Below are 20251 nucleotides of genomic sequence, written 5' to 3'. Positions count from 1 at the left end.
TGGGAATATCCAACAAAAAGTTGGATAAACAAGCATGAAGTTTAGAAGAGTAACATAAAAATGTAAGAATGTATATCTCTTCCCTGCCAAAACCCTCTCATTGCCTCTCATTGCCTACATGTAAGAAAACATCCAATTCATAAACGCGCTCTCCTTTTCCATTTACGATTAACCACTAATCTACTTTTCTTGTTGTGTATTCTACTATGCCCTCCGAAAGCCCTATGCCCTAGTCACATTGGTTCCTGAATACATCAGTAATCTTCACAGCTATGTGCCTTCTTTGTTCATATCGTCTGCAGCTGGTATGCACTTCCCACCGTTGTCTCTTTCCCATACTTTTAGCCTATTAATGCTACCCACATTTCAAGGCTCAACTCAGAACCCAATCCTCTGAGAAGGTTTCCCTAATTCCTCAACGTAGTCTTCCTTCTTTACTATGATGCTGTTAGTCTATGTATTTGGATATATTTAAGAAATATTTAACTGTTTTCTAGTTTCTAAAATGAACTTGGCCTCTATTTCAAGCCCCTCTTCTACCTAATGACAGAAAATTTTAGTCAGCTCCAGTTTTACTCAGTCAGTGTCCCACACATAATAGGTTTGACTCAATCACTGAAATGTTCTCAGTCAGTTCAAGGTTGTTGCAGCTATCTCAAGATTCTATACCGCTTCCTCTTTTTTTCTAGTGACACACTTAATTTCCTAGGGTACCTACAAAGCAATTGGGAAGTGGGTTACTTGCTTCACAAAACCTCTTCTATATTGACTGATACTGCTTCACTTATTCTGACATCTAATATTACCACCCATCTTTCCTAGTCTATCTAGTTGCCCTTTCCCTCTGCATTCTCCTTATCCCTAACCGAAGTCTACTCCAGAGTGCAAGTTCCTCTTACCTAATTTCCACACACTCTGTGACAGCACAGGAAGAATGCAATGTGCTTCCATGTGGACACAGGCTCAGAAAATTTGTTGAGTTTGCCTCAGAGCTTCTGGTTTTTCTGTGGAGGCATATTCACTCTAGATATCCACTTCATAAAATATGCCCATTCCATTAGGATCTTCCGAAATGCTGACAATTCCCAGGGCTCCAGGCAAAAAAATTGACCCACATTTGCACTACTCTCCAATTCTTTATCTGGGCTTCTATCATTTGTCCCCTATTCTAAGATTTTCAGACCCAGAAGAGTAGGTCATAGATCCCTATTCGGAAGCTCCAACTGTCTTGCTCGCTTTCCAAATCTCCTTCCCTGTCCAGGCTGCTTCATCTAATTTGTGAATGGAGGGTATATTTGCTCTCCATTGTCTGACCTTCTATGTCCATTGCTAAGAGAACATGAACTTTATTTCAATACTCCTAAGAGCTGAACCGTTTGAAATTCAAAACCCCTGGCTCTTACATATCACAAATTTCCAGTTCAAAAGACTAATTGCCTTGCTCTGAGTTTAGATATACAAAAGCCAAAAAACTGGCTCATTGTTCTTTGTATTCCACGTAATTATCACCATGAAGCAATGAAACAATACATATCTCTTAAGAGTAAGAGAGTAGAGAGTGAGAAAATTACCAAGTTTAAAATTTTCGAAGTTTCATTCTACCACAAATCTTCATTAAGAATATTTTATTCTACTTATGTTTTAGTTCATTCTGCAAATCTGTCCATTCTTTGAGAGAGGTAATCTTGTGAGACAGTTCAGAAAGCCTCAGCTTTTTTTCAGATGGCCTGGGTTTAAATCTCTGCTCCACCATTTACCAACCAAGAGCCTTTGGGCATTTTAATTACCCTTTTAAGCATCAGTGTCTTTATCTGTGATATTAATTGTACCAAAATTCAAAGGGTTGTTGTGAGGATTAAATTATATAATCCATATTAAGCACTTATAATAGTGCCTTGAAATGTAACTAGGAAGAGCTCAAAAAATGTTAGTTTCAATAATTATTGGCCAAAAAATTCCTGGAGTTATGAGACCATATGGGTCATCTAAACAAGAATTTATGGCTCATCTAATCCAACACTGTCAATCTATAGAGGAGGAAAACAATTTTGCCAAGGACACAGCCTGAACCCACTCATTCTCCTAACTCTACTACTTTGTTATCTCTGCTTTATCTATTATACCGTATTAACCACTGCACTTAGTTGAGTGATCATAAAATGTAATTCTATTTGAATGATTATATTATATTTGTTAGTGGCAATCACGACTTAAAGATGTATAAAAGGGCATTTTATGCTGAACATTGATAATGGAAATATATAAGAACATTTGGCTAGATCCTGAATATGCAAATCCATGAGCAGTCCTTTTTCATTATATCCATGAGGAAGACACACTCAAAGGACTCAGGGCAAATAAATGTAGTTTTATTACTGACTCAAGCTTCAGAGTTAATTCCCCACCCTCTTTTTACATAAAAGTGTTCTCAAACTCTAGTCCTCGATTCAGGAACCTAGGATTTCTCTGAATTTTAAATATATTTTTGTTTTGATGGTACTCTAAGGATTAATATAAACGTGTTCTGTTTCAATCTGATAGTTACCTTATAACAGAGTATTTAGAATTTGTGTATATAGTGCATAGAAAAAGTTGGTGCCACTAGATTACATTAAGTGACATGGTTAATGCATATGTGATGGTAATATGTTTAATATTAATATGTCTGACTGAAGTAAAAGTTGAACAATTGAAAAATGATAGCAATCATCCCTTTATTTTTGTATTTCTTTGTTTTAGATGGAAAATATTATATTATGTTTGCATGCTAATGGTAATAATCCATTAACAGAAAAAAACTGATGATGTAGAAAAGTTAAGTGACATATTTGCAGGGGCAAAAGTCCTTAAGTAGAAGAAAATGAATACAAATACGTAAGTATAGTGTCCTCAATAAGAACAGGATTGTTGGATGCATTGTAGCAGCAGAAGGGAAGACAGAGTATACAGATACATACATATGTGTATGGTAAATTTGGTGGCAGAAAGATAAGTTTTCTGCTCATTGCTTGCATATTCTCAGTGAAATAGAAAGCAAAGTCATCAGCTGAGTCTGCTTAAGAGCGTATGAGTGAATGGACTGGGAATTAACGTGGATTTTGCCTGGAAGTGCTGACCTAATCCACAGAAATGTTCCTATAATAAATAGAAGAATTCACTGGAATAAAAGAGAGAGTATAGATAAAAATGCAACCAGTCTGTTGGCACTAAAATATAAAATGTTGGCAAAAAATTATTTTCATATAGGATGGATGCAGAACAGCAAAACACCGATGCAGCTACTAGCCTTACAAAGGTTGTGTGTTGCAAGTCGATGATATACTTGAGGAAAATGGGCATAGCAAAGTAATTCACTAAATGGCTCAGACAACTGACAGGTATAGGAAGTAGCAGAAATGCCCAGCCAGGAAATGTAGACAAATGCTTCTAGCCATATACTAGAGGCATAAAAGCAAAATCAATGTTTGAAATAGTTGGCAGCGAGCGAAGATCTTGAGGTAATTGATATCTGTGACAAGTTTACTCAGTTTCAGAAAAGAGAACACCTGTGCCCCCCCAAAAAATTCAAAATGCATCAAAGGGGAAATAAAAAGATTAGCTCTGGTCATCTAAAGAACATTTTACAAAATAATAAAGTATAGCAAGGTGAATGTGAACATTTAGGCACCCTTTACTGCTATTTACCATGTGAAATACAGTTTGTGAAAAAAAATATTCTCTAAGTAACTTTAAAGCTGGAATTATTAGGGCCATTTGGTCTTCATGGTATCAAATGTATGCTCAAGAATGACAAGAAAATAGTAAAAACTATATAATTTTATTCTGGTTTTTATAAAAAAGAATTTACAGGGCATTCCAATGTCAAATCATCTTTCAGCAGACAAGTAAGAAGTAAAGAAGAAATAGAAATACAGGTTGCTTTACAGTAGTCGATGAACTAAATATAAGGGAAGCCTAAAAACTGTACTCCAACTAAAATTTTGGCAATACCATAAGTATATATTGTATAAACCATGATTGATGTTTATGGCCTTGATCATACAAGTACCAAACTTTCAGAGAACCAGTGTCTTGCCAAGATGTGTTACAACTCGGAAAGTTTCCAGGAAAAGCAACAGGTCACACTCAATTATATTAGCTTACCTCCATGGCAGGGAAGTGATTGATAGGCATAGTGCTGTTTTCAGAAATGCAATCTACTGAGATCAAGGCAACATTAGGTCTCACTAATCTACTAGAGTTTTTTGGGAAGGACAAATAAATGGCTAAATACAGAGGAACTTGCCATTAATCGTTTCTGACTGGAAAATTTTTCTAGATGTTATTAAGCCTATAATAGAATAGGTTATATAATGGAATCAAATTTTGTTGACAAGTCAAAAAAGACAGTGATTTTTAAAAAAATCTTTGTAAAATAGCCAGTTGAGCCCAGATCTGAAAGACAATTATCACTATAGTACAAAAATAGGAATTAGCACTTGATAATATCACAAACATTCCAAAGGAAAAAAGAAATCAATGAGAAATAACTACTCTTTAAAGCACAGTTGGGACCAAAAGATGTAATGATTCCTTTGCTTATGAAAGAAATCAAGTAATCAAGATTTTTTTTATCCCTATAATTTGAAAAGCTGGAGTTGAGACAAGGTACTAGTACAATTGGATGTACTCTTCTTGGTTCGTTCTCTCCAATGAAATTCCTCTGCAGTGTGCTGGACAGACAAGATCTACACAGCTTCACCAAGGAGAAAGATAATAGGGTAGTAAGTGGAAAGACAATGGGCTTCCACCTGACATGAGACTACAAGAAACATCATAAAGGAGTCCAGATAGCATCGTGCCACACATTTGTAAAAAAGGCCAGGCCAGAGAGAAACAGTAGAGATATATGATCTTTCAGAAAAAAATCCACTAAACATGGAGTCTCCTGGAATTACACACCCAGATTATGCGCCTTTCCCACTCTGGTTTCAATATCTCTCAGCTAATAATATAAGCTTACATCAACCAGCCCTTAAAACAAAAAAAAATAACAATAATTTAAAAAAAAAAACTTTAATAAACATGCATACTGTGGACCCCAAGAAGAAAGATTATATTGGTGTTAACCACAAGAAGGAATTTATCTACTCAGATGGATGCCCCATGGTCAACCAAGGGCCCAAATTTCATAAACAATGAGGGCCTACTGGCCATTTACTGACAGGGGCTCCTCACTTACTCTGTATGATAAGAAGAACCTCAGGCTGAACTCTCTTCTTCCCTTACTATGTCCTGCCTGTTTATGTTGTCTGAGTCATCAACTGCAGGGAAACCTTGGTTTCATCTCTACCAGGAGACTGAGACCGACCCCATCCAATTAGAACTGCACAATTTGGAAATCTCATTTACATAAGACAGGACTAATTGAGAACCTGGGCAGAAACTTTCCCTATAAAAGACAGATTCCCCTTTGTCCCAGTGGAACACAATTTAAATTGCTACCTGAATCTGTGTCTCCTGGGCTGCCATTCCTTTTTCTCAAATAAATGCTTTTTATTCTTTATTACAGTCTAGAATTAATTTTGGTTTACAATTTAAAAAAGGAGAAAAAAACCAGAAACTATACAGATCACAATATGTAACCCATATCCACGATAGTATTTCTACATTCTGAGAAAAGGCAAAGTGTCAGCAACAGTCAAACAAAGTTTTTTGTTTGTTTATTTTTTCATACTTTTTTTATTATTATTTGTTTCAGGTGTACAAAACAACACAGCGATTAGACATTTACATACCTCACAAAGTGATAACCCTAACAAGTGTCTACTACCCCTCTGACACTGTACTTAGCTATTATAATTTCATTGACTATATTCCCTATGCTCTACTGTACAACAAGTGACCATATATTTTTAAAATTATACTCGGCATCCCATATTACATTATATTATATTATATTATATTAGTTTCAGGTATACAGTGTAGTGAATATATATATATATATATATAAAATATAAAATTTATGAAGTTATCCCCATGAAAAATCTAGTACCCATCTGACACCACTTATACACAGTTTTTACAACATTATTTACTATATTCCCCATACTGTATTTCACATCCCCCTGACTATTTTGTAACTACAAATTTGTGCTTCCTAATCCCTTCACCTTTCTCATCCATCCCCAACCTCCCCACCATCTGGCAACCATCAGCTTGTTCCCTGAATCTATGAGTCTGTTTCTGTTTTGTTCTTTCATTTTTTTTTCCTTTAGATTCCACATATAAGTAAGATCATATGGTGTTTCTCTTTCTCAATCTGACTTATTTCACTTAGCATAATACCCTGTAGGTCCATCCATGTTTTTGCAAATGGAAAGATTTCATTCTTTTTTATGGCAGAGTAATACTCCATTGTATTATGCCTAGGAATTTTATTTTTTGATGCAATTATAAATGGTATTGTTTTCTTAATTTCTGTTTCTCATAATTTGTTGCTTGTGTATACAAATGCAACCAACTTCTGAACATTAGTTTTGTATCCTGCTATTTTACTGGATTCATTTACTAGTGCTAATAGTTGTTTGGTGGAATCTTTGATGTTCTCTATATATAGTATGATGCCATCTGCAAATAATGACAGTTTTACTTCTTTCTTTCCAATTTGGATGTCTTTTATTTATTTTTCTTGTGTGATTGCTGTGGCTAGGACTTCCAGTACTATGATGAATAAACGTGGTGAAAATGGACATCCTTTTCTTGTGCCTCATCTTAAGGATAATGCTTTTAGCTTTTCCCCATTGAATATGATATTAGCTGTGGGCTGGTCATATATGGCCTTTATTCTGTTGAGATATATTCCCTCTACTCCCACTTTGCTGAGAGTTTTTACCATGAATTGATGCTGGATTTGTCAAGAGTATTCTGCATCTATTGGTATAACAATGCGATTTTTATTTTTCATTTTGTTTATATGATGTATCATGTTAATTGATTTGTGGGTATTGAACCAACCTTGCACACCAGGAATGAACCCCACTTGATCGTGGTGTGATTTTTGTAACGTATTGCTGAATTTGGTTTGTTAATATTTTGCTGAAGATTTTTGCATCTATGTTCATTAAGGATATCAGCCTATAGTTTTCTGTTTTTTTTAATGTCTTTGTTTGGTTTTGGAATCAGGGTAACGGCTAATAAAATGAGCTTGAGAGCCTTTCTTCTTCCTGAACTTTTTAGAATAGTTTGAGAAGGATGGGTGTTCTTTTTTGAATGTTTGGCAAAATTCACCTATGAAACCACCTGGGCCAGGACTTTTATTTGTTGGTAGCTTGTTGATTACTGATCTGATTTCATTAATTGGAATTGGTAGGTTCAGATTTTCCGTTTCTTCTTGATTCAGTTTTGGAAGATTTTATGCTTCTAGGAATTTATCCATTTCTTTCAGATTGTCTAATTTGTTGATGTATAGATGCTCATAGTTTTCCTTTTTTTTTTTTTTTTTTTGTATTCTTGGGTGTCTACTGTCATTTCTCTTTCATTTCTGATTTTATTTATTTGGATTCTCTCTCTTTTTTTCTTGATGAGTCTGGTTAAAGTTTTGTCAATTTTGTTTATCTTTTCAAAAAACTGGCTCTTGGATTCATTAATCTTTTGTATTGTTTTATTTCATTTATTTCCACTCTGATATTTATTATTTCCTTCTCTGCACTTATTTTGGGTTTTGTTTGCCAGTTCCCTTACATGTAAAGTTAGAGGATTTATGTGAAATTTTTGTTGTTTCTATAGGTAGGCCTACATTGCTATGAATTTCGCTCATAGGAATGCTATACTGCGTCCCACAGATTTTCAGTCATTGTGTTTTCATTTTTGTTTTTCTCAAGGTATTTTTTTTTATTTCTTCCTTAATCTCATTGTTAACCTATTCACTATTTAGTAGCATGTTATTTAGCTTCCAAGTGTTTCTGTGTTTTACAGTTTTGTTCTTGTAATTGATGTCTAGATTCATACCATTGTGGTTAGAGAAGACATTTGATATAATTTCAATCTTCTTACATTTATTAAGAAGTTTTGTGACTTAACGTTTTGTGACTTAACATGTGGTCTATCTTTGAAAATGTTCCATTAGCTCTTGAAAATAATGTATGCTCTGCTGCTTTGGGGTAAAACCCTCTAAAAATATCAATTAAATCCATGTGGTCTAGTGTGTCATTTAAGGTTGCTGTTTCCGTGTTCATTTTTTGTCTGGAAGATCTATCCATTGGTGCTAGTAGGGTGTTGAAGTCCTCTACTATGACTGTATTACTATCAATCATCTCTGCCTTTATGTAGGTTAATATTTGTTTTATATACTTCAGGTGCTCCTATATTGGGTGCATAAATGTTTATATGGTTATGTCCTCTTGCTAGATTGATACCTTTATCATTATGTATCATTCTTTGCCTCTTAATATAGTTTTTGTTTTAAAGTCTATTTGATCCAATGTAAGTATTGCTACACCAGTTTTTTCTTGTTTACATTTCTGTGAATTATCTTTTTTTTTCCATGTCTTTACTTTCAGTCTATGTGTGTCTTTCAATCTGAAGTGGGTCTCTTGTAGGCAGCATACGCATGGGTCTTGTTTTCTTATCCATTCAGCTACCATATGTCTTTTGCTTGGAGCCTTTAATTCATTTATATTTAAAGTGATTATAGATAGGTACATAGTTATTGCCATTTTATTATTCATATTTTTGATCTTCTTTTGTTTGTTTTCCTCCTTCTTCTTCTTAAAGAAGTCTTTTTAACATTTCTTGCAATGCTGGCTTTGTGATAATGAATTCCTTTAGCTTTTTCTTGTTTGACAAGCTCTGTATCTCTCCTGCAATTTTAAATGATAGCCTTGCTGGGTAAAGTAGTCTTGGTAGTTGGCCCTTGTTTTTCATCACTTTGAATATTTCCTGCCACTCCCTTCTATAAAGTTTCTGTTGAGAAATCAGATGGTAGTCTTATGGGAGCTCCCTTGTAAGTAACAAGTTGTCTTTCTCTTGCTGTTTTTAGGATTCTCTCTTTGTCTTTATCCTTTGCCATTCTAATTATAATGTGTCTAGGTGTGGGTTTGTTTGGGTTCTTCTTGTTTGGGACTTTCTATACCTCCTGGGCTTGTATGTCTTTCTTTCACCAGGTTAGGGAAGTTTTCAGTCATTATTTCTTTAAATAAGTTCTCAATCCCTTGCTCCCTCTCTTCTCCTTCTGGTACTCCTATGATGCAAATGTTCTTATGCTTAATGTTCTCCCAAATATCCCTTAAACTATATATATTTTTAATTTTTTGTTTTTGTTTTTTTTGTTCCAATTGGGTATTTTCTGCTCTCTTGTCTTCTAAATTGCTGATTCAAACCTCTGCTTCATCTAATCTGCTGTTGATTCCTTCTCGTATATTCTTTTTCAGTTATCATATTTTTTATTTCTGACCAGTTCCTTTTTATGGTTTTTATGTCTTTCTCTGTACTTACTATCTCTTTGTTAAACGTTCTAAGTTACTTAAGCATTCTCATAACCAATGTTTTAAACTCTGTCTCTGGTCGGATGGTTGCCTCCATTTCATTAAGTTCTTTTTCTGGAGGTTTCTCCTGTTCTTTTATTTGGGATATGTTTCTTTGTTTCCTCATTCTTGCTGCCTCTTTGTGTTTTCTTCTATGTATTAGGTAGGTCTCCTGTGTCTCAGTCTTTGCCTGGTAGCCTTATGTAGTATTTGTTCTATATAATCCACAATCTCCCTGGTCAGTTGTGTGTGTTCCAGGAGTGTCCCTTATGTGTGTTGTGTGCATTCTCCTGTTGAGTTGAGATTTGATTGGATTTGGTACAGCACTTGGTTGAATTGAATCCCAGGCTGACTGGATGTGAGGCTACAGAGTCCCACAGTGTATGAGCTATTGTGTGAGGGCTGAGTCCTCAGAGAGGGATTTGCCTCAGTGGGCTATTGTTCCTGTTGAGTCCACCCTTTGGGTGTGCCATTTGTGGGCTAACTGGGTATTACTCTGGTTTGGTTTGAAGCTGGCCTCTGGGTGTATGGGGTGTCCTCCTTGTGAACCAAGGCAGCTGCCACCATAATTGGACCTGGGGCAGCTTAGCAAAAGGCCCAGTGCACCCCTAGGCTTTTTGCCACCTGCCAGCTGCCTGTAAGGCTCAGCTGTTGAAAGAGCCTTCTTAGATACACAAGCTGGGTTGGTTCACCCAGTGTTGAGAGTGTCCCTGGCAATGCAGCACTAGCTGGGTGGGGTCACAAGGGAGATGATTCTTGAGGTTTAATGGCTTTCTGCTGCAGTAAAAGGCTTCCACAGCTTGTGGGGTAGGAACAGCCACCCAGGAGCTGAATGTGCCCCAGCAATGCAGCGCTAGTTGGATGGAGCAGGGACCCAGGGTGCACATGCGGATTTTACCAGACCAATGTGGTCTCAGATTTGGCCCTTTGGCAGAGTTAAACATAGAAAAAAATATGGCACCCTCATGTCGCCTACACATAAGACAGTCTCCACAGAGGGACAATGGCAGCTCTCCCTCCAGCCCTTGCTCCAAGGCCACTCACCTCACTCTTTCCCCATATGCCTTTCAAGTTGCTGTCCTTCCACTAGACCCAAGGTGAGTATTTGCAAATGACTGAGTCTCTATGTGCTCCCTTTAAGATGACATTTAGGTTTCCAGTCACCTTTCTTTTCATGGGGATGGATGGACAGAGTCCATGCCGATTCTAACTGCCAAATGTTGTTATGACTCCTCTTCCCAGCACAGGACCAGTGGGCTGGGGAGCCCACTGTGGGGCTGGGAACACTCCCTTTCAGGGGGAACCTCTGCCACCAAGGTGTCCTTCCCAGTGTACAACCACTACCTGTGGGTTTGGGGTCAGCCTGTTTCACCTTCCCACTCTTCCTATGTGGCCTCTTCTTTGTATCCTTAGTTACAGGGGTTCTGTTCAGCCAGTCTTCAGATGATTCTTGAGGTTTATTGTTCATAATTTAGTTGTAATTTTAATGTGATCTCAGGAGGTAACAGGCATAGCATTCTCCTAATCCATCTTGGATCTTCTTCTCTACCTTTGTTTGTTTATTTTATTTTGTGTTTATGGATCATATATTATGCTGTTTGGGGGAAAAAATAATTGGAGAAACAATTATAGCTATAGTTAAATTGTTGTATTTTCTCTAATGATGGTAGAAACAGTAAAACTTATCCTAAGAGTTTAATTATCCATATTTCCATGCTAACATCAGCAGCCCATGCCTGCTTAAAGGTACCCATACTGTTGAAATTTGAATTCCAAAAATATCATAGAAACAACTTCTATTTGTATAATTTATTTATCATTAACATGTCAACTAGACTGATTATATCACAACAATAATTTGGGGAAAACCTTAAGCCATACTGAGTGTCTAATGTTTATTGCAAAAACTTGATTTTCCTGTACTTTCTTTCTAGATTATGAAATAGACCTGTTAAAGAGAAGACCACAGGCCCAAAATGGCATCACTTGTGCTAAAGCCCATGATATCAAACCTAGACTTAATACCTGAACTAACTGAAGTTTTAACCTAACCAGATGTCATCTTAATCAACCAATCTGGAATTTTCTTGTCAACACAAATGAGGTAATCTGTAACATGTGCCATTTCCACCCACTACACCTGTATATATAGGAAGAAGAGGCAGTCTGCGTGATAAAACCCTTGCTGTTCCCTTTCCACAAAAAATAAAATGTCCTGGCCTGAAAATAATCCTTTATTTTCTTCAACTAATAGTTCCCTTGCAACATCCTCCTTCTTATATAAACCTTCCGTCTTGTACAACCCTTGGAAGCACCCTTTTAGTTTGCTGAATGAGATGTTGCTTGATTCATGCATCGCTTAATAAAGCCACTTAGATCTCAGATTTACTCTGCTGAATTTGTTTTCATGGATTGATGTGATCCACCTTTAAAATGCTTACATTTGCAATACATACCTCCATTCTTCACAATTTACCAAGATATTTTAAAATTGCTATTTCCTAAGGGTGTCTATTTGATTCCTATCCACGCTTTAATGTTCCAGGTGATCATGTAAGCAGAATATAAAGGAAGTAGAGTATATAAGGTATGATCAAAAAATACGATGAATGTTTAAATTAAAAAATATATATATTACATACAGTAAAAGATATATTGCCATTAATCTTCCTCAAAATACTCCACCTCACTTCAAACACACTTATCCTATTGTTCTGCCCCTTTCTGAAGCAATTCTGGAAGTCCTCTTTCATGAGTGTCTTTAGTTTTCCTGTCGTGGTTGCCTCAGTGTCCTGAATCGATTCAAAACATTTCCTTTCATGGTCATTTTGACTTTGGGAAAAAGCCAGAAGTCTCATGGTGCCAGATCTGGTAAATAAGGTGAATGAGGACACACCGTAATATTTTTATTTGACAGGAATTGCCATACCAGAAGCGATGTGTAACACAGAGCATTGTTATGATGGAGGATGAAGTAAAGACACTCACGAAAGAGAACCTCCAGAACTGCTTCAGAAAGTGTCAAGAACAATGGGGTAAATGTGTTCGAAGTGGTGGGGAGTATTTTGAGGGGGGTTAATGGCAATGTGTCTTTTATAGTAATATATTTTTTTAAATTTAAACATTCACAGTATCTTTTGATCACACTTCATAGAACTATCCTTCCTTCTTTTATTCAAATGTTGCCCCATCCTTTCCTCTGTGAGCCAATAAATAAATAGGCTGGAGTGCTATGTTCTTTCATCAAATAATATCTTCACTTTTCTCAATATTGAATTTGAAATTTGGTGTTTTCTCCAGAAAAGGTCTCTTTCTATATCTCTAGTTGGCATTTTCAAACCTCAAACTATGCTATGAACTGCAATTTAAAAGCTCTTTCCTACAAGATGTAAAATGCCAAAGTGATATTTACAGAACTGTAAATATCGTCCTCATTGAATTTAGAACTGTTATATGTAAGGGCAAGAAGTCTGTCCTTAGTGCAGAGGAAAATTAGAACACAGTCAAATAGGTAAATTCTCAGTCACAGTTCAATGTCATAACTGCAAATGTCTCCATTATGAAAAGTCAAATAAGAAACAAGTGTGTCATGGTGAGACCTAAAGAATCATTCCTCTTTTAATACAAGGAAACTTGACCTTAAGATTAAAATTTACCAGAATTTTCTCAAAGTAGAATTCAAAACACCAATGGTTATTCAACTTTTCTTGGTCTCCCTAACTGTATAATGAAATTAAGGCTATCACAGGCAGCTCTTGAGATGATACTTTACCTGCTCCATAGGAGTCCTCATTAAATGTTAGTTTTTTCCTCCACCACAATTTAATAGATAAGACATGTTCACATGAAATAAATTAAGTGGACTGTACTATATTCCATAAAATATATAAATTCCTATTAGAAGGAAAGTAATAACGTCAGATATTTATTTGGGTGAGGCAGGTAATGGAGAAGGGGGAGAGAAAGAAAGCAGAATTAGAAAACCATGTGACACATTTTTAAAAGAAAAAGATATATTTAAGAAGTGGAAAGAATCTATTTGCCAGCGGAGTAGACCACTTTAAAAAAGAATGTGTGCAAGGCTAGTCTGGAAAGGTGGGTTTGCATTAAATAATGAATGATCTAGACAGTTGATAAGAGTCCTCTTAAAATGCTTATCTAAAGTTGGTGGGTGACAGGACCTTGTAGTTTCACTGGGTTATTTTTGTGGTTTTGCTTCTGATCTGAATAATTAGAGACAGGCTTTATGGAAAAATCCATCTGGAAGTTATATATAAATTGGGTCAGAAGAAGAGAAGCTAGTATGTGAGGAAAATCATTCAAGAGCTGCTGAGGACAGCCCAGGTAATGACATTATGAGCCAGAATAGGTACAGATCTAGAAAGTGGAGGGAAAATGGGAGAGACACACGAGTGGTGGCCATACAGTAGTATTCACAACCGGCTAAGTATTACACTGAAGGAAGAAAAAATAAAACACATTTCTTATGCTTCAAATTCAAGCAATTAGGAAAATAGTAATATTTGAGCCAGAAGAAGGGGTAGTTTTGTAAGGAAATATGATAAGTTTAGGTTCTGAGATGAGTTTGAAGTGTGAAAACATCGAACTGATTTTATGCAGTAGGTAGTTGAAAATAAGAATCTGAAATACAAGTGGACACTCAAGGCTGGAGATGTAAACTTAGAATCAATAAAGGTGAATGCTGAAGACCTAGATGTAGATGAGACCATAAAATAAAGAAAGGATTAAGGGCAGGGATTTTAGGAAATGCTTATAGTAGCAGATAAAACAAAAGCTATTTGAAGAGATATAAATAAAGAGTTCATGAGAGTAGGAAGAAAACCAGGATATAATACAGTACTATGAGATAGCATTACATAGCATTTAAGAAATTAGACTAGGATTTCAGTCCTGGCTGTTTCCTCATCTGAATACAAATGGGGATAATAGTGGTACATACCCATAAATTTGTGTTAGATTAAATCCAATTACTCAAGACAAGCATTTAGTAATGTGCTTGCTACAGAGTTAATACTCAATAAAGTTTAGTAATAAAATAACAATGAAAGAGAATTTTTTTCAAAAAGAAAAGTGAAACTAATCAATACCATTATAGTCCCCATTTTAAAGATGTGACAAAGAAGCCAGCAATGCCATAACAGATGGCTCCAGGTACTAACCCAGATGTGTCTGACTGGCTTACTTTCTTACCTGCTAATAATTTCTCTTTAGTGAAGCAATCTGGACTCAAATTCCTTGAAAAATGATTCTTAATTAAGTCTATTCAAGAGTGTGTATTACAGCTTGCTTTCTGAAACTTTTGTTTTTTGTTCCCAAAAATTGAGTTTTGCTCAGAAGTCTAGAAACAGTAGCTTAAAATATAATTTATAGTCAAACATAGGTATTTGTGTTATTAATACATACACTTGGCCTCTAGCACCTACACATATTGCCTCCAAACAGTTGCCTAGACAGCTTAAATTTGTTTTTTGCACGGTTTCAAGGTTTACAGAAAAGCACTAGAAATTGTGTTGCTTACAGTTTGTGAAACATTTATATCCAGGACTTCCATTTTGAGATTAAATTGGGAAATGAATTAACTAAACTAATACTGCTAGGTCTCCCTTTTTTAGACACCGGCTTTGCTGAGATATAAAAATATTCTCAGCAAAAGCTAGTACATCGACCACCCAACAGAATTAAACTTTTTCATTATGCTGCCTATTGACAACTTAAGCCAACATAGACCAGACTAGAAAACCAAAGATAAATATATGTAAATCTATATAGAGAGCTTTAATCAATTTATATATAAATCTTTATATATGTAAATATATAAATATATAAAAATTGATTACATCTCTACTCTTAAATTTTCTAAAAAGAAAAATATGCTTTTCAAAATCTGATAAATACTAATATGCTCTTTATAAGAAACACACCTAAGCCATAATGAAGGTATAGAAAAAGATATACAGGCAAACACTAGTCAAAAACAAAAAACAAACAAAAAAAACATATGGTATATAGCTCTATTAATAGCAAACAAAATAGGCTTTAAGATGAAAAGTACTTCAAAGGATTTGGTTACTACATGAAAATAAAAGCTTCAAACCACCAGGATTCTATCAGCCACTGCAAGAGATGTATTAAAATCTCCACCTATCATGATCGGTTTTTCAATTTTGAAGCCATGTTATTGAATTATGTCATGATAGGTGGAGATTTTAATACATCTCTTCCAGTGGCTGATAGATTAAACAGAAAAAAAAATCAACAATGAAAATAAATTAATGTTACTTGCTTCAATATCGATAAATTTCAGAAGGATGATGATGAATAAAAGCCAATAACGTACTTGTAGATAGAACACAGATAGTGATTGCATAGGTCCAGGTGTTCTGAAGAGGAATAGGGAATGATTGCTAATGGGTATAGGGTTTCTTTGCGGAGTGATTAAATGTTCTAAAATTAAATTGTGTTGGTTTGCCTAAGTTTGTGACTATACTAAAAATCATTGAATTATACACGTTAAGAAGGTGAATTTTATGGTATGTGAATAATATCTCAACAAAGCAGTTTTTTTAAAGTCACAGAATGCCCAGCCTGTGATATTATTTTTATGCATTTTAAAATATATTATTCGTAGTAATAAATATATGCACAAGATAATGATAAGCACAAAATGAAGATCATGCTACCTCTTATCTGGCTGCAAGCCAGATGAAGTGTGACAGAGACAGGACACACATGGAGCTGCCACAGTAATGTTCTAGTTTTCTGGTCAGGTGCTTCCATATTACTATTACAATTTTAAATTTTGTATATGTAACATTATGTCTTGCAATGGTGCACACTATTTCATAATTCAAAAACACTGATAATATCAATTAGAATTCATATCAATTCTAATTATTTTTCTACTTGAAACTAAAGTTGAATGGATGTGGATACTTTTCAATATAATTTCACACATTATCTGACTATTGTCACAATTAACTGAGATTAGGGCTCAAATATTATCATCCTATTTTACAAGTGAGAAAACAAACAAAAAATGTCCAGTTTAATTGATTTCTACAGAGTCACTGAATGAAGCTGTACATTCTTGTTGAAGTCAAAATAGAGTAACTTATATTCTGATTTTAGGTCAGTGTATTTTTCAGTACAACTGACATTCTGTTGCTGTTTATCTGTTGTTTTTTTTTCCTTAATTTTCCTCTCTAGAAAAACTCTGTAGCCATAATAAAAATAACTACAACAAAAATCACGACCATTCATTGAGTCGGTACTATGAGCAAGGGTCTCTATTCTCATTATCTTATTTAATACTAAACAATCCTGTGATGTTGGTACTGAACTCCTGAACTTACAAGTGAGGAAATTGAAAAATAAAGAATTTTATTCACCCAAGAGTATACAACTAATAATTGGTGAAAAGGCAATTCTGAAACTCAGTTTTAATCACTGTAATAGATTACCTGTCTAAAATTCAATGTCAAAGTCTGCACTGCAAGTTAGGAGGGTGAAAGGAAAGTTATATGATTTCTTTGAGAATACATTACATGCATATAATTGGTAGTACATAACAATAATATGGGAACTGGTACTCAAGAATCTGAAAATTTTAGCTTCTCTGCTATTTACTTTTACTTAAGTGGGTAATTTATGCCCTATACCATTCCGAATGGCCATCATCAATAAATCAACAAACAACAAGTGTTGGCAAGGATGTAGAGAAAAAGGAAACCCATGCACTGTTGGTGGGATTGCAAATTGGTACAGCCACTGTGGAAAACAGTATGGAGATTTCTCAAAAAATTAAAAATAGAACTACTTTATGACCCAGCAATTCCACTCCTGAGTATTTATCCAAAGAAATCCAAAACACTCATTTGAAAAGACACAAGTACCCTATATTCATTGAAGCATTATTTACAATAGTCAAGATATGGAAGCAACCTAAGTGTGTATCAATAGATGATTGGATAAAGAAAATGTGGTAAGTACATATATAGAATGGAATATTACTTGGCCATAAAAATGAATGAAATCTTACCATTTACAACAACACGGATAGACCTGAAAGGTATTACACTAAGTGAAATAAGTCAGACAGAGAGGGACAAATTTACCATGTGATCTCAATTATATGTGGAATCTAAAAGCAAACAAATAAATGAAACAGAAACAGACTTATAGATGCAGGTAACAAGCTGATGTTTGCCAAATTCGGGTGGGGGGAAGAGCAGCTGTTGGGATAAAAAAGATGAAGGAATTAAAAAGCACAAACTGATAGTTATGAAATAGTCAGGGGGATGTAAATTAAAGCATAGGGAATATAGCCAATAATATGGTAATAACTATGTATAGTGCCAGGTGAGGACTAGACTAGTCAGGGGGATCTTCGTAAGTTATACAAATGTCTAACCACTACGTTGTATACCTACAATTAATATAAAATAATATTGAGTGTCAACTGTAATTGATAAATTTAAAACAGGGGGAACGGGGACAGGGGAATAAGAGGTCTACATTTCCAGGATTAAAACAAATAAGTCATAGGGATGTAATGTATAGCATGGGGAATATAGCCAATATTGTGAAAGTGTAGTACATTGTCAGATGGTTGCTGGACTTATCATTGTGATCACTTCTATAGATGTATAAATGTTGAATAATTATGGTGTACCCCTGAAACTAATATAATATTATATGTTAGCTATATATTAATAAAAATAAAAAAGTAATTTGTGCCCTAAAGATAAAACTGCTCACATCCATTCCTTGATACAAATGAGTATAGTTGCAAAATGTTTAATTTTGCTTGTGCCTTTTATAACACATAAACTTTCTAAAGTTAATTTATATCAATATAATTTTCAATGCCTGGCATAAATGAATGACTGAGTTTGGGGCTTAATTTATTTTAAGTTGTAGTTTGACTATTGTCCTCAAAGAAATGTCATGAATTAGAGAACAAGGTTGGGGAAGTCAGCAAAAGACAGGTAACGGACTTCCAAGATGAGATAAAGCCATTGGGTTCAGACCATAAATTTAAATCGAGGCTCTTCATGAGACACAGAATTTGTAGAATATCAATTTTTGAAAATGTGCTGGATTTTAAGCCATGCAATCATACTTTCTGATGTACAGGTGATTGAGATAGAATATTTGTCTTAGGGTTTACTATCAAAGAGAGAATATGTTACCTGTCACTTTTTAAGAGTCACTATTACCCTTATCATATGTCTGACTATCAAGTTCAAATTCAGGCAAATTTTATTTGAATATTATGGGTTTTAATAGCATTTCTAATCATTGCTTTAAAAAAAATGTGCAGTGCACCACCAGAACTGCAACAATATCAGTGACTTTCAACTGCATTTCGGGATTTTAGGGAAGGGGGAAATTATGTTTTCAAATAATACCTGCTCCATACTCCCTTAAATTCTCTCATACCTCTGAGGAATTTGACTGTGCTATCCACCTTGAGAATAAAGCTATATATTGTGGTCTATTACATAAGTGAATAGTGTTTTTTTTTCAACAAAAGATTGTGAATTATACTTCAAAATGATTCTGTGAAGATTTTAACATAGCTTCAGAATCATCATCAGCCTTATTTAATTATTCTGACATAGTCAAATGGAAAAGAAAGCATGACTATACAAAAGTTCAAATATTTTTTTAATATAAAAACTCTTGGTTAATTCTATTTCAGTAGCCTATTACATCAGTAAGATGTTAAAATTTTCTCTGGATTATATTTATTAACTTCTACATTTATACAGTGAAAATAATTACTTTGGTAAAATGCCTGGAAAGTATTTATGTATGTTTTCTCTAGTCTAACGTGCATGTTCAGTTTTATATTTTTGTTTCCTAATGTATTTAATCTATTATGGTCTTTACATTAACAAATGAATTTTAACTCTATTCAACTAGCCTAGAATATGAAATGTAGATGTATTAGAGGATTAATGGGGAATAGATATTAATTTTAGAGTTCAGTTCATAGAACATGAAAGTTTGCAAACAGAAATTATATTAAACTCTTTAAAATATTTTATCGCATGTAAAATAAATGTATTTATGTAAAATAATTCTAGGACTAGCAGAGTGTAGGGGCCAGAGAGTTCTCACATAAAGTAGGACTTTATGTTAAAACTAGGGAATGCCTAAGACAGAAAGACGGAACCCCCTAGCATGATAAGATTCAGTAATCAGACCATACTTCTTGTCAGGACTTTTTGTCTGAGGGATGGAGAAGAGATTCAGTTATGCAGAAAAATTCAAGGACTATATTTTGGCCACTTTCTTGAATGGAAATTTGAGAATCAGGGAATCCTGTTTGCTTCTTCTTGCAAAATGCCTCCATGATATGGGAATAAAGAGTAGAAGATGTCTACATTGATTTGCTTTATCTTCAGAGGCCACCTGGCACACCAAGCTTAACTGAGGTGGGTAAACCTTTTGGGTGGTAAAAGTGAGTAATTTTGATTGTGATAATAGCAATAAACCCAAGTTTTCATAACTTTAGGAGTAGACTTTTAACTCTTTTGCACAATGCAAAAGACTTTGGGGGTCCCTAGTGAATCTTTAAAATTATCTGCTTCATATAAGGCCAGCTGTCAAAGAGAACATAATTGTGCTGGAGGTTTTCAGAGGTTGTGACTCCTAGAGCAGATTGATCAACCGTACTGGAGGCCCTTGAGGGAGATGCAGATCTAGGTGAATACACAGTG

The sequence above is a fragment of the Rhinolophus ferrumequinum genome, chromosome 5 (assembly GCF_004115265.2).
Source record: "Rhinolophus ferrumequinum isolate MPI-CBG mRhiFer1 chromosome 5, mRhiFer1_v1.p, whole genome shotgun sequence".
In the NCBI taxonomy this organism is placed as follows: Eukaryota; Metazoa; Chordata; class Mammalia; order Chiroptera; family Rhinolophidae; genus Rhinolophus; species Rhinolophus ferrumequinum.
Note: the sequence above shows the minus strand (reverse complement) of the source record.